Genomic DNA, 15,703 nt, shown 5'->3' with positions numbered 1-15,703 from the left:
GATTGCCCACATCATAATTTCGCTCGGCAGGCGAAAACTTCCTAGAGAAAAAGGCACAAGGTTTCATAACAGAGCAACCAGGGCCTCTCTGCGACAAAACGGCCCCTGCCCCAATCTCCGAAGCATCCACCTCAACCTGAAAGGGAAGTGAGACGTCAGGCTGGCACAAAACAGGCGCCGAAGTAAACCGGCGTTTCAACTCCTGGAAAGCCTCCACGGCAGCAGGAGCCCAGTTAGCTACATCGGAGCCCTTCTTGGTCATATCCGTCAAAGGTTTCACAATGCTAGAAAAATTAGCGATAAAACGACGGTAGAAGTTAGCGAAGCCCAAGAACTTCTGAAGACTCTTAACTGACGAGGGCTGAGTCCAATCAAGAATAGCTCGGACCTTGACTGGGTCCATCTCCACAGCAGAAGGGGAAAAAATGAACCCCAAAAAGGGAACCTTCTGTACACCAAAGAGACACTTTGAGCCCTTGACAAACAAAGAATTTTCACGCAAAATTTTAAAGACCAACCCGACCTGCTCCACATGCGAATCCCAATTATCAGAAAAAACCAAAATATCATCCAGATAAACAATCAAAAATTTATCCAGATACTTCCGGAAAATGTCATGCATAAAGGACTGAAAAACTGAAGGCGCATTGGAGAGCCCAAAAGGCATCACCAAGTACTCAAAATGACCTTCGGGCGTATTGAATGCGGTTTTCCATTCATCACCTTGCTTAATGCGCACAAGGTTGTACGCACCACGAAGGTCTATCTTGGTGAACCACTTGGCACCCTTAATCCGGGCAAACAAGTCAGACAACAGCGGTAAAGGATACTGAAACTTGACAGTGATCTTATTTAAAAGCCGATAATCAATACAAGGTCTCAAAGATCCGTCCTTTTTAGCCACAAAAAAGAATCCCGCACCAAGAGGGGAAGAAGACGGACGAATATGTCCTTTCTCCAGAGACTCCTTGATATATGAACGCATAGCGGTATGTTCAGGTACCGACAGATTAAACAGTCTTCCCTTAGGAAATTTACTGCCTGGGATCAAATCTATAGCACAGTCACAGTCCCTATGAGGAGGCAGTGCACTGGACTCAGACTCACTGAAGACATCCTGATAATCAGACAAATACTCCGGAACTTCCGAAGGCGTAGAGGAAGCAATAGACACAGGCAGGGAATCCCCATGAATACCACGACAGCCCCAACTTGAGACTGACATAGCCTTCCAGTCCAGGACTGGATTATGGGTCTGTAACCATGGCAGCCCTAAAACAACCAAATCATGCATTTTATGTAAAACCAGGAAACGTATCACCTCGCGGTGTTCAGGAGTCATGCACATGGTAACCTGTGTCCAATACTGCGGTTTATTTGCAGCCAATGGTGTAGCATCAATACCCCTAAGAGGAATAGGATTTTCTAATGGTTCAAGAGTAAAACCACAGCGCTTAGCAAATGAGAGATCCATGAGACTCAGGGCAGCACCTGAATCTACAAACGCCATGACAGGATAAGATGACAGTGAGCAAATCAAAGTTACAGACAGAATAAATTTAGGTTGCAAATTACCAACGGTGACAGGACTAACAACCTTAGCTATACGTTTAGAGCATGCTGAGATAACATGTGTAGAATCACCACAGTAGTAGCACAAGCCATTCCGGCGTCTATGAATTTTCCGCTCATTTCTAGTCAGGATTCTATCACATTGCATTAAATCAGGTGTCTGTTCAGACAACACCATGAGGGAATTTGCGGTTTTGCGCTCCCGCAACCGCCGGTCAATTTGAATAGCCAGTGCCATAGTATCATTCAGACCTGTGGGAATGGGAAAACCCACCATAACATTCTTAATGGCTTCAGAAAGGCCATTTCTAAAATTAGCGGCCAGTGCACACTCGTTCCAATGTGTCAGCACGGACCATTTCCGAAATTTTTGGCAATACACTTCAGCCTCGTCCTGCCCCTGAGACATAGCCAGCAAGGCCTTTTCTGCCTGAATCTCAAGATTGGGTTCCTCATAAAGTAAACCGAGCGCCAGAAAAAACGCATCAAGATCAGCCAATGCCGGATCTCCTGGCGCCAGCGAAAAAGCCCAATCCTGAGGGTCGCCCCGTAAGAACGAAATAACAATTTTTACTTGCTGAGCAGAATCTCCAGATGAACAGGGTCTCAGGGACAAAAACAATTTACAATTATTCACGAAATTCCTAAACTTAAACCTGTCTCCGGAAAACAGTTCAGGAATCGGTATTTTAGGTTCTGACCTAGGATTTCTGATAACATAATCTTGTATGCCCTGCACACGAGTAGCCAGCTGGTCCACACTTGTAATCAAGGTCTGGACATTCATGTCTGCAGCAAGCATAGCCACTCTGAGGTAAAGGGGAAAAAGAAAAAAAAAAAAAAAAAAAACTCAGAATCTTCTTTCTTATAATCCCTCTTCTGCAATGCATTAAACATTTAATACTGGCCTGGCAAACTGTTATGACCCCAATGGCGAGGGTCTCAGAGGAACGTGGAAGTCTGCAGAATACAAAAATCCAGCTCATAGGGCAGTGGTAACTGGGTTGACCATATATCTACTCCTAACGCCAACACTAGAAGTAGCCGGGGATCATTCCTACGTTGATTCTAGATGACACGCGCCAGCCGGAGAATCTAGCTACCCCTAGTAGAGGAAAACAAAGACCTTTCTTGCCTCCAGAGAAGGGGACCCCAAAGCTGGATAGAAGCCCCCCACAAATAATGACGGTGAGGTAAGAGGAAATGACAAACACAGAAATGAACCAGGTTTAGCACAGAGAGGCCCGCTTACTAATAGCAGAATAAAGAAAGGTAACTTATATGGTCAACAAAAACCCTATCAAAATCCACACTGGAAATTCAAGAACCCCCGAACCGTCTAACGGTCCGGGGGGAGAACACCAGCCCCCCTAGAGCTTCCAGCAAAGGTCAGGATATAGATTAGGAACAAGCTGGACAAAAATACAAAACCAAAACAAATAGCAAAAAGCAAAAGGCAGACTTAGCTGATATAACTGGAACCAGGATCAGTAGACAAGAGCACAGCAGACTAGCTCTGATAACTACGTTGCCAGGCATAGAACTGAAGGTCCAGGGAGCTTATATAGCAACACCCCTAACTAACGACCCAGGTGCGGATAAAAGGAATGACAGAAAAACCAGAGTCAAAAAACTAGTAACCACTAGAGGGAGCAAAAAGCAAATTCACAACAGATTGCCTTTCATTTTACCGTAAGTTTCATTATCCATTAGTAATTCTAACATTTTTTCTTTATAATCTTTTATGTTCATAATTACTATCATGCCCCCCTTATCACTTTTTTTAATGATAATATTTTTCATTTCTTTCAGTTCCCTGAGGGCTTTTTTTTGTCTATATGTGAGGTTGCTCTTGTTTGTTTTAGTAATATTGTCTTTGAGATGTTTTAAATCTTTCTCCATCATTTCTTGGAATTTATCCATACATTCCACCCTGGACTGGATAGGGTAGAAGTATGGATTTTTAGTGTTAAAGCAAGCAGACTGATCATTTGATGAAAACCCTGTTGCACCCTGTGTGGACAGATCTTGAAGACATACAAGCGCTAATTGTTCACTGAAGTCCATATGTGCAAACTCATTAACCCCCTGTTTTTCAGGTTCTATGTTTCTCTCCTCTTCACTGTTGAAAAAATGTTTTTTTATTGTAAGGGTACCGTCACACTAAGCGACGCTGCAGCGATAGCGACAGCGATGCCGATCGCTGCAGTGTCGCTGTGTGGTCGCTGGAGAGCTGTCACACAGACCGCTCTCCAGCGACCAACGATGCCGAGGTCCCCGGGTAACCAGGGTAAACATCGGGTTGCTAAGCGCAGGGCCGCGCTTAGTAACCCGATGTTTACCCTGGTTACCAGCGTAAAATGTAAGTACATACTTACATGCGTCCCCCGGCGTCCGCTTCCTGTAATGACTGAGCGCCGGCAGTAGCAGGGCACAGCGGTGACGTCACCGCTGTGCTGTGCTTTCACTTTCAATTTGCGGCGCTCAGTCAGTGTGGGAAGCGGACGCCGGGGGAAGCATGTGAGTATGTAGTGTTTGTTTTTTTTTACATTTTACGCTGGTAACCAGGGTAAACATCGGGTTACTAAGCGCAGCCCTGCGCTTAGTAACCCGATGTTTACCCTGGTTACCAGTGTAAAATATCGCTGGTATGGTTGCTTTTGCTGTCAAACACGGCGATACACGGCGACCTAGCGACCAAATAATGTGCAGACCTTCTAGCAGCGACCAGCAATTTCACAGCGGGATTCTGATCGCTGCTGCGTGTCAAATACAGCGATATCGCTCCCTAGGACGCTGCAACGTCACAGATCGCTGGCGACGTTGCTTAGTGTGACGGTACCTTTAGATTACGGATAAATTTGTTCACATCCATAATAGTTGTGAACAAATTAAATTCAGTGTCGGGCACAAAATTTAACCCTAAGGACAACACATCCAATTGATCCTTCGTGAGTTTTGATGTTGAAAGGTTAATCACATTGCATTTTGTTTCCTTTTCTGCTTGCCCTTGTGTCTGGTGGTCATTCTCGGCATGCTTTTTGTGTTTTCTGCCCCCCCGTCTTTTCCATTTTTTGGCGGTTTGTAGAAAGTTCTTCTATTTTCCCACGTATTGTTATCCAAAGATGCATCTGACGCACTTAAATTGGCATCCGACGATTCCGCATCTGATGATACAAATCCAACTTGCGATTTGCCAAGCGGTTTTCTGTGTGCTGAACTAGTTTTTAATATGGATCTCGGGGATTTATAACTTCTGTCCCACTCGCCCCACTCATATACTTTGTCTGAGGCATAGTCTTTCAGATCCCTTTCAAATTTCCGTTTTTTATGGTCCATAATTTCAATTTCCAGCGCACCGATATTATCTTTCATTTTTTTCATTGATGATTCATACTGTGAAGAATTTTTAAACTTGTCAATGGTGATGGTGATTTCTTCAATATTTTTTTGTACTTCACCAAGTTTTAACTCTTCATGTTTCACCAACAATTTCATCAGATTTAGTGAGCAATTTGTTAGGATCTGATTCCACTCCCTTTGAAAGTTCTCTGAATACAACACCGTGGAGACTTTTTTTATCCTTAAGCCCCGTGGGATCATATCCTTGGCTAGGTAATTCTGCAGCGTGGTATTATTCCACCAGATTTTCATTTCATGTTTGGATAATTTTTCCAATTCCAGCATGTGCATAGAAAAATCAGAATCTTCAGCTGGAGTACTGCTGAGGTCACCGAAAACTTGTGCAGCCTTTGCTGATCTATCATTAAGATTCATGATGACCTTAGATAACTCTGTACTGTGAGCATTTGCAAAAATACAGTGAATGGCAAGATTAGATTGGGAGACTTCGGCAAAGTCCAAAAGTGCAAATGTGCAAAAAGAAAAGGCTATAAGGCCGGCCTCACACTAGCGAGTTTTACGGACGTATGAGCGCATAAACTACGTCCGTAAAACTCGCAAAATAAACGGCACAATTATTCTCAATGGGGTTGCTCCTATTAGCCGTATATTACGGTTCAGTATTATACGGCTTTCTACGGCCGTACAAAATCGCAGCATGCTGCGTTTGTCACCGTATTGCGCAAAAAAATCGCCAATGAAAGTCTATGGGGGCGAGAAAAATACGGATTCCACACGGACCTGCAGTGTGACTTGCGAGAAATACGCAGCGGTGTTAGTGAAAAGTCGGTAATTCAATTGCCGGCTTTTCATTTCTCCTGCACAAACCCGACAGGATATGAGACATGGTTTACATACAGTAAACCATCTCATATCCCCTTTTTTTTTGCATATTCCACACTACTAATGTTAGTAGTGTGTATGTGCAAAATTTCAGCGCTGTAGCTGCTAAAATAAAGGGTTAAATGGCGGAAAAAATTGGCGTGGGCTCCCGCGCAATTTTCTCCGCCAGAATGGTAAAGCCAGTGACTGAGGGCAGATATTAATAGCCAGGAGAGGGTCCATGGTTATTGGCCCCCCCGTGGCTAAAAACATCTGCCCCCAGCCACCCCAGAAAAGGCACATCTGGAAGATGCGCCTATTCTGGCACTTGGCCACTCTCTTCCCACTCCCTGTAGCGGTGGGATATGGGGTAATGAAGGGTTAATGCCACCTTGCTATTGGAAGGTGACATTAAGCCAGATTAATAATGGAGAGGCGTCAATTATGACACCTATCCATTATTAATCCAATTGTTGGAAAGGGTTAAAAAACACACACACACATGATTTAAAAGTATTTTAATGAAATAAACACAGCGGTTGTTGTAATAATTTATTGTTCTCTCAATCCATCAGGAACACCCTCGCTTGGCAAAATAATAAACGCACAAAATACATACCCTCAGCTGAACTGTCACGTCCCACGAAGTAATCCATCTGAAGGGGTTAACTAATATTACAGGCAGAGCTGCGATAAACCACTCGCTCGTGCCTGTAATCCCCCGGGTGCTGAAAGGAAAGCAGTGATCTATACTTACATTGAGTCGCGGTGATGCGCCCTCTGGTGGATGTTCTCATGAACTGCAGCCTGGGAACTTTTTCCCACGCTCCAGGTCATATGAGGACATCCACCAGGGGGCGCATCACCGCGACTGAAGGAAATGTAGGTCAATGACCTACATTTCATTCATTCGCTGGGGATTACAGGCACGGAGCACAGCTGCATTTAGCAGGGCTCCTGCCTGTAATATTAGTTAACCCCTTCAGATGGATTACTTCGTGGGACGAGACGGTTCACCAGAAGGTATGTATCTTGTGCGTTTATTATTTTTCCAAGCGAGGGTGTTCCTGATGGATTGAGAGAACAATAAATTATTACAACAACCGCTGTGTTTATTTCATTAAACTACTTTTAAATCATGTGTGTGTGTGTTTTTTAACCCTTTCCAACAATTGGATTAATAATGGATAGGTGACATAATTGACGCCTCTCCATTATTAATCTGGCTTAATGTCACCTTACAATAGCAAGGTGGCATTAACCCTTCATTACCCCATATCCCACCGCTACAGTGTTGTGAATTTGCTTTTTGCTCCCTCTAGTGGTTACTAGTTTTTTGACTCTGGTTTTTCTGTCATTCCTTTTATCCGCACCTGGGTCGTTAGTTAGGGGTGTTGCTATATAAGCTCCCTGGACCTTCAGTTCAATGCCTGGCAACGTAGTTATCAGAGCTAGTCTGCTGTGCTCTTGTCTACTGATCCTGGTTCCAGTTATATCAGCTAAGTCTGCCTTTTGCTTTTTGCTATTTGTTTTGGTTTTGTATTTTTGTCCAGCTTGTTCCAAAACTATATCCTGACCTTTGCTGGAAGCTCTAGGGGGGCTGGTGTTCTCCCCCCGGACCGTTAGACGGTTCGGGGGTTCTTGAATTTCCAGTGTGGATTTTGATAGGGTTTTTGTTGACCATATAAGTTACCTTTCTTTATTCTGCTATCAGTAAGCGGGCCTCTCTGTGCTAAACCTGGTTCATTTCTGTGTTTGTCATTTCCTCTTACCTCACCGTCATTATTTGTGGGGGCTTCTATCCAGCTTTGGGGTCCCCTTCTCTGGAGGCAAGAAAGGTCTTTGTTTTCCTCTACTAGGGATAGCTAGATTCTCCGGCTGGCGCGTGTCATCTAGAATCAACGTAGGAATGATCCCCGGCTACTTCTAGTGTTGGCGTTAGGAGTAGATATATGGTCAACCCAGTTACCACTGCCCTATGAGCTGGATTTTTGTATTCTGCAGACTTCCACGTTCCTCTGAGACCCTCGCCATTGGGGTCATAACAGTTTGCCAGGCCAGTATTAAATGTTTAATGCATTGCAGAAGAGGGATTATAAGAAAGAAGATTCTGAGTTTTTTTTTTTTCTTCTTCCCCTTTACCTCAGAGTTGCTATGCTTGCTGCAGACATGAATGTCCAGACCTTGATTACAAGTGTGGACCAGCTGGCTACTCGTGTGCAGGGCATACAAGACTATGTTATCAGAAATCCTAGGTCAGAACCTAAAATACCGATTCCTGAACTGTTTTCCGGAGACAGGTTTAAGTTTAGGAATTTCGTGAATAATTGTAAATTGTTTTTGTCCCTGAGACCCTGTTCATCTGGAGATTCTGCTCAGCAAGTAAAAATTGTTATTTCGTTCTTACGGGGCGACCCTCAGGATTGGGCTTTTTCGCTGGCGCCAGGAGATCCGGCATTGGCTGATCTTGATGCGTTTTTTCTGGCGCTCGGTTTACTTTATGAGGAACCCAATCTTGAGATTCAGGCAGAAAAGGCCTTGCTGGCTATGTCTCAGGGGCAGGACGAGGCTGAAGTGTATTGCCAAAAATTTCGGAAATGGTCCGTGCTGACACATTGGAACGAGTGTGCACTGGCCGCTAATTTTAGAAATGGCCTTTCTGAAGCCATTAAGAATGTTATGGTGGGTTTTCCCATTCCCACAGGTCTGAATGATACTATGGCACTGGCTATTCAAATTGACCGGCGGTTGCGGGAGCGCAAAACCGCAAATTCCCTCATGGTGTTGTCTGAACAGACACCTAATTCGGTGCAATGTGATAGAAAAACCGCAAATTCCCTCATGGTGTTGTCTGAACAGACACCTGATTTAATGCAATGTGATAGAATCCTGACTAGAAATGAGCGGAAAATTCATAGACGCCGGAATGGCTTGTGCTACTACTGTGGTGATTCTACACATGTTATCTCAGCATGCTCTAAACGTATAGCTAAGGTTGTTAGTCCTGTCACCGTTGGTAATTTGCATCCTAAGTTTATTCTGTCTGTAACTTTGATTTGCTCACTGTCATCTTATCCTGTCATGGCGTTTGTAGATTCAGGTGCTGCCCTGAGTCTCATGGATCTCTCATTTGCTAAGCGCTGTGGTTTTACTCTTGAACCATTAGAAAATCCTATTCCTCTTAGGGGTATTGATGCTACACCATTGGCTGCAAATAAACCGCAGTATTGGACACAGGTTACCATGTGCATGACTCCTGAACACCGCGAGGTGATACGTTTCCTGGTTTTACATAAAATGCATGATTTGGTTGTTTTAGGGCTGCCATGGTTACAGACCCATAATCCAGTCCTGGACTGGAAGGCTATGTCAGTCTCAAGTTGGGGCTGTCGTGGTATTCATGGGGATTCCCTGCCTGTGTCTATTGCTTCTTCTACGCCTTCGGAAGTTCCGGAGTATTTGTCTGATTATCAGGACGTCTTCAGTGAGTCTGAGTCCAGTGCACTGCCTCCTCATAGGGACTGTGACTGTGCTATAGATTTGATCCCAGGCAGTAAATTTCCTAAGGGAAGACTGTTTAATCTGTCGGTACCTGAACATACCGCTATGCGTTCATATATCAAGGAGTCTCTGGAGAAAGGACATATTCGTCCGTCTTCTTCCCCTCTTGGTGCGGGATTCTTTTTTGTGGCAAAAAAGGACGGATCTTTGAGACCTTGTATTGATTATCGGCTTTTAAATAAGATCACTGTCAAATTTCAGTATCCTTTACCGCTGTTGTCTGACTTGTTTGCCCGGATTAAGGGTGCCAAGTGGTTCACCAAGATAGACCTTCGTGGTGCGTACAACCTTGTGCGCATTAAGCAAGGTGATGAATGGAAAACCGCATTCAATACGCCCGAAGGTCATTTTGAGTACTTGGTGATGCCTTTTGGTCTCTCCAATGCGCCTTCAGTTTTTCAGTCCTTTATGCATGACATTTTCCGGAAGTATCTGGATAAATTTTTGATTGTTTATCTGGATGATATTTTGGTTTTTTCTGATAATTGGGATTCGCATGTGGAGCAGGTCAGGTTGGTCTTTAAAATTTTGCGTGAAAATTCTTTGTTTGTCAAGGGCTCAAAGTGTCTCTTTGGTGTACAGAAGGTTCCCTTTTTGGGGTTCATTTTTTCCCCTTCTGCTGTGGAGATGGACCCAGTCAAGGTCCGAGCTATTCTTGATTGGACTCAGCCCTCGTCAGTTAAGAGTCTTCAGAAGTTCTTGGGCTTCGCTAACTTCTACCGTCGTTTTATCGCTAATTTTTCTAGCATTGTGAAACCTTTGACGGATATGACCAAGAAGGGCTCCGATGTAGCTAACTGGGCTCCTGCTGCCGTGGAGGCTTTCCAGGAGTTGAAACGCCGGTTTACTTCGGCGCCTGTTTTGTGCCAGCCTGACGTCTCACTTCCCTTTCAGGTTGAGGTGGATGCTTCGGAGATTGGGGCAGGGGCCGTTTTGTCGCAGAGAGGCCCTGGTTGCTCTGTTATGAAACCTTGTGCCTTTTTCTCTAGGAAGTTTTCGCCTGCCGAGCGAAATTATGATGTGGGCAATCGGGAGTTGTTGGCCATGAAATGGGCATTTGAGGAGTGGCGTCATTGGCTCGAGGGTGCTAAGCATCGTGTGGTGGTCTTGACTGATCACAAAAATCTGATGTATCTCGAGTCTGCTAAACGCCTTAATCCGAGACAGGCCCGCTGGTCATTGTTTTTCTCCCGCTTTGATTTTGTTGTCTCGTATTTACCTGGTTCAAAGAATGTGAAGGCCGATGCTCTTTCTAGGAGCTTTGTGCCTGATGCTCCTGGAGTCGCTGATCCTGTTGGTATTCTTAAAGATGGAGTTATCTTGTCAGCTATTTCTCCGGATCTGCGACGTGTGTTGCAGAGATTTCAGGCTGATAGGCCTGAGTCTTGTCCACCTGACAGACTGTTTGTCCCGGATAAGTGGACCAGCAGAGTCATTTCCGAGATTCATTCCTCGGTGTTGGCAGGTCACCCGGGAATTTTTGGCACCAGAGATCTGGTGGCCAGGTCCTTTTGGTGGCCTTCCTTGTCAAGGGATGTGCGGTCATTTGTGCAGTCCTGTGGGACTTGTGCTCGAGCTAAGCCTTGCTGTTCTCGTGCCAGCGGTTTGCTCTTGCCCTTGCCTGTCCCGAAGAGACCTTGGACACATATCTCCATGGATTTCATTTCTGATCTTCCGCTATCTCAGGGCATGTCCGTTATCTGGGTGATATGTGATCGCTTCTCCAAGATGGTCCATTTGGTTCCTTTGCCTAAGCTGCCTTCCTCTTCCGATCTGGTTCCTGTGTTTTTCCAGAACGTGGTTCGTTTGCATGGCATCCCTGAGAATATTGTGTCTGACAGAGGATCCCAGTTCGTTTCCAGGTTCTGGCGATCCTTTTGTAGTAGGATGGGCATTGATTTGTCGTTTTCGTCTGCTTTCCATCCTCAGACTAATGGACAGACGGAGCGAACCAATCAGACTTTGGAGGCTTATTTGAGGTGTTTTGTCTCTGCTGATCAGGACGATTGGGTGACATTCTTGCCGTTGGCTGAGTTTGCCCTTAATAATCGGGCTAGTTCCACCACCTTGGTTTCACCTTTTTTCTGCAACTCTGGTTTCCATCCTCGCTTTTCTTCGGGTCATGTGGAGCCTTCTGACTGTCCTGGGGTGGATTCTGTGGTGGATAGGTTGCAGCAGATCTGGAATCATGTGGTGGACAACTTGAAGTTGTCACAGGAGAAGGCTCAGCGCTTTGCCAACCGCCGCCGCGGTGTGGGTCCCCGACTACGCATTGGGGATTTGGTATGGCTTTCTTCCCGCTTTGTTCCTATGAAGGTCTCCTCTCCCAAATTTAAACCTCGTTTTATTGGGCCTTACAAGATATTGGAAATCCTTAATCCTGTATCTTTTCGTCTGGATCTTCCTGTGTCGTTTGCTATTCACAATGTATTTCATAGGTCCTTGTTGCGGCGGTACATTGTGCCTGTAGTTCCTTCTGCTGAGCCTCCTGCTCCGGTGTTGGTTGAGGGCGAGTTGGAGTACGTGGTGGAGAAGATCTTGGATTCTCGCCTCTCCAGGCGGAGGCTTCAGTACCTGGTCAAGTGGAAGGGCTATGGTCAGGAGGATAATTCCTGGGTGGTCGCCTCTGATGTTCATGCGGCCGATTTAGTTCGTGCCTTTCATGCCGCTCATCCTGATCGCCCTGGTGGTTGTGGTGAGGGTTCGGTGACCCCTCACTAAGGGGGGGGTACTGTTGTGAATTTGCTTTTTGCTCCCTCTAGTGGTTACTAGTTTTTTGACTCTGGTTTTTCTGTCATTCCTTTTATCCGCACCTGGGTCATTCGTTAGGGGTGTTGCTATATAAGCTCCCTGGACCTTCAGTTCAATGCCTGGCAACGTAGTTATCAGAGCTAGTCTGCTGTGCTCTTGTCTACTGATCCTGGTTCCAGTTATATCAGCTAAGTCTGCCTTTTGCTTTTTGCTATTTGTTTTGGTTTTGTATTTTTGTCCAGCTTGTTCCAAAACTATATCCTGACCTTTGCTGGAAGCTCTAGGGGGGCTGGTGTTCTCCCCCCGGACCGTTAGACGGTTCGGGGGTTCTTGAATTTCCAGTGTGGATTTTGATAGGGTTTTTGTTGACCATATAAGTTACCTTTCTTTATTCTGCTATCAGTAAGCGGGCCTCTCTGTGCTAAACCTGGTTCATTTCTGTGTTTGTCATTTCCTCTTACCTCACCGTCATTATTTGTGGGGGGCTTCTATCCAGCTTTGGGGTCCCCTTCTCTGGAGGCAAGAAAGGTCTTTGTTTTCCTCTACTAGGGGTAGCTAGATTCTCCGGCTGGCGCGTGTCATCTAGAATCAACGTAGGAATGATCCCCGGCTACTTCTAGTGTTGGCGTTAGGAGTAGATATATGGTCAACCCAGTTACCACTGCCCTATGAGCTGGATTTTTGTATTCTGCAGACTTCCACGTTCCTCTGAGACCCTCGCCATTGGGGTCATAACATACAGGGAGTGGGAAGAGAGTGGCCAAGTGCCAGAATAGGCGCATCTTCCAGATGTGCCTTTTCTGGGGTGGCTGGGGGCAGATGTTTGTAGCCAGGGGGGGCCAATAACCATGGACCCTCTCCTGGCTATTAATATCTGCCCTCAGTCACTGGCTTTACCATTCTGGCGGAGAAAATTGCGCGGGAGCCTACGCCAATTTTTTCCGCCATTTAACCCTTTATTTCAGCAGCTACAGCGCTGAAATTTTGCACATACACACTACTAACATTAGTAGTGTGGAATATGCAAAAAAAAGGGGATATGAGATGGTTTACTGTATGAAAACCATGTCTCATATCCTGTCGGGTTTGTGCAGGAGAAATGAAAAGCCGGCAATTGAATTACCGACTTTTAACACATATCGCGCTGAATGAAATATAAATACAGAATATATATATATGTGTCTCAATGACATATATATATATATATATATATATATATATATATACTGTATATATGTTTTCCCGAACATTTGAGCACATAAATCCATTAGATGTCGGTTTTGCAAGCCTGCGCGAAAATCTCGCAGTACGGATGCCATACGGATTACATACGGAGGATGCCATGCGCAAAATACGCTGACACACCCTGCCTACGGATCAATATTTTGGGAACATTTCTCCGTATTATGGCCGTAGTACGGACGTATAATACGTGGCGTATTGTCTTACGCCCAGTGTGAGGCCGGCCTAAGAAGCCACAGCCAGCTCACCAATCCAGGCAGGTGGATTGCTAAGGCAAGGACTGTTTGTACTACACCAATTTTTAATGGAGAAATAAAGCATTTGAATTTTATGGAGCTGGAACGCCTTCGTTACTTCGTTATGACACATATGAGACCATGTCCTGTTGGATTTTGGGCCACCAAAACCGACGTGACACCAACTCCAATGTACCTCTAACCCCAGGGTGGCCAGACAGGACAGTATCATGATGCTCCGCCAACACCTTTAGGCGGAGATGAAGCGGTACACAAGATTTGTTGATGGGAAGCTCAGATGATACCTCCTCCTGAGCCTCGGCAATCTCAGCCTCAACCTCGGTAGTGAGAGCCGAAACCACAACACCCTTTTGGAGGATGGGTACTGGATCCTCCCGAGGTTCTCCCCCCGGAAAACACCTGGACAGAGCATCCACCTTAGTGTTTTTAGACCCTGGTCTGTAAGTGACAACAAAGTTGAACCGCGTGAAACACAATGCCCAGCGAGCCTGCATGGGGGACAGACGCTTGGCAGACTCCAAATACAGCAGATTCTTATGGTCGGTAATAACAGTGACCTGATGTACCGACCCCTCCAAGAAGTGTCACCATTCCTCAAAGGCCAACTTAATAGCCAACCACTCCCTGTTGCCGATATCGTAGTTACGTTCAGCGGACGACAGTTTTCTGGAGAAATAGGCGCACGGACGCAAACCACTCAAGGATGAGCCTTGAGATAGTACCGCCCCCACACCAACCTCAGACGCATCGACTTCCACGACAAAGGGTTTAGATACATCTGGCTGCACAAGAATGGGGGCTGAAACAAAACTGTTCTTGAGAAATTCAAATGCGCGAACAGCAGCCTCAGGCCAAACGGAGAAATTGGTAACCTTTTTAGTCATGTCAGTGTTATGACCCCAATGGCAGAGGGTCTCAGAAATAAATACTAAGTCTGCAAACACAAAAAACCAGCTCATAGGGCAGTGGTAACTGGGCTGACCGTATATCTAATCCTAGCACCACAAATAGCAGCAGCCGGGGAACGTGCCTACGTTGGTTCTAGACGTCTCGCGCCAGCCGGAGAACTAACTAACCCTAGAAGGGAAAAGATAGACCTTTCTTGCCTCCAGAGAAAAGACCCCAAAAGTTGGATACAAGCCCCCAACAAATAATAACGGTGAGGTAAGAAGAAAAGACAAACGTAAGAATGAACTAGGTATTTAGCAAAGAGAGGCCCACTGACTAATAGCAGAATATAGTAAGATGACTTATACGGTCAGCAAAAACCCTATCAAAATTTCCACGCTGGATATTCAAGAACCCCTGAACCGTCTAACGGCCCGGGGTGTTGTGGATTCTGTTTTTGGGCTCCCTCTGGTGGTTACGGCTGGTACTGGGTGACTTTGGTGGGTTGCGGTCTCTGGTTTCCACCTGTCCATCAGAGGCTGGGTGTTTCCTATTTAACCTGGCTTTCCTGTCATTCCCTTGTTGGCTATCAATGTATCAGTGTGTCTCTGTTACCTTTGCTACCTGCTCCTAGGCCTTCAAGACAAGCTAAGTCTGGATTTTCCTGTTTCATGTTTGCTTTCATGTTTTTAGTCCAGCTTGCAGATATGTAATTCTCTGCTGCTGGTTGCTCTAGTGGGCTGAAATTACCACTCATGTACCATGAGTTGGCACATGAGTTCAAGTAATTTCAGGATGGTATTTTGAAGGGTTTTAAGCTGACCGCGCAGTTCACCTTTTGTATCCTCTGCTATCTAGCTTAAGCGGGCCTCATTTTGCTGAATCTGTTTTCATAACTACGTTTGTGCCTTCCTCTCATTTCACCGTCATTATATGTGGGGGGCTGCTATTTCTGTGGGAATATTTCTCTGGAGGCAAGATAGGTCTGTGATTCTTCTGATAGGGGTAGCTAGATCTCCGGCTGGCGCGAGATGTCTAGAGTCCCCCCAGGAATGTTCCCCGGCTGCTGTTAGTTGAGTGTTGAGGTTCAGGATCGCGGTCAGCTCAGGTTCCATCACCCTAGAGCTCGTCCTGTTTTTGCCCGTGTTATGTGTTTAATTCCCTGCCATTGGGAACATGACAGTATAGCCGGCCCACAAAGTGTTAAT

The sequence above is a fragment of the Ranitomeya variabilis genome, chromosome 1, assembly GCF_051348905.1.
Source record: "Ranitomeya variabilis isolate aRanVar5 chromosome 1, aRanVar5.hap1, whole genome shotgun sequence".
NCBI classification, from domain to species: domain Eukaryota; kingdom Metazoa; phylum Chordata; class Amphibia; order Anura; family Dendrobatidae; genus Ranitomeya; species Ranitomeya variabilis.
Note: the sequence above shows the minus strand (reverse complement) of the source record.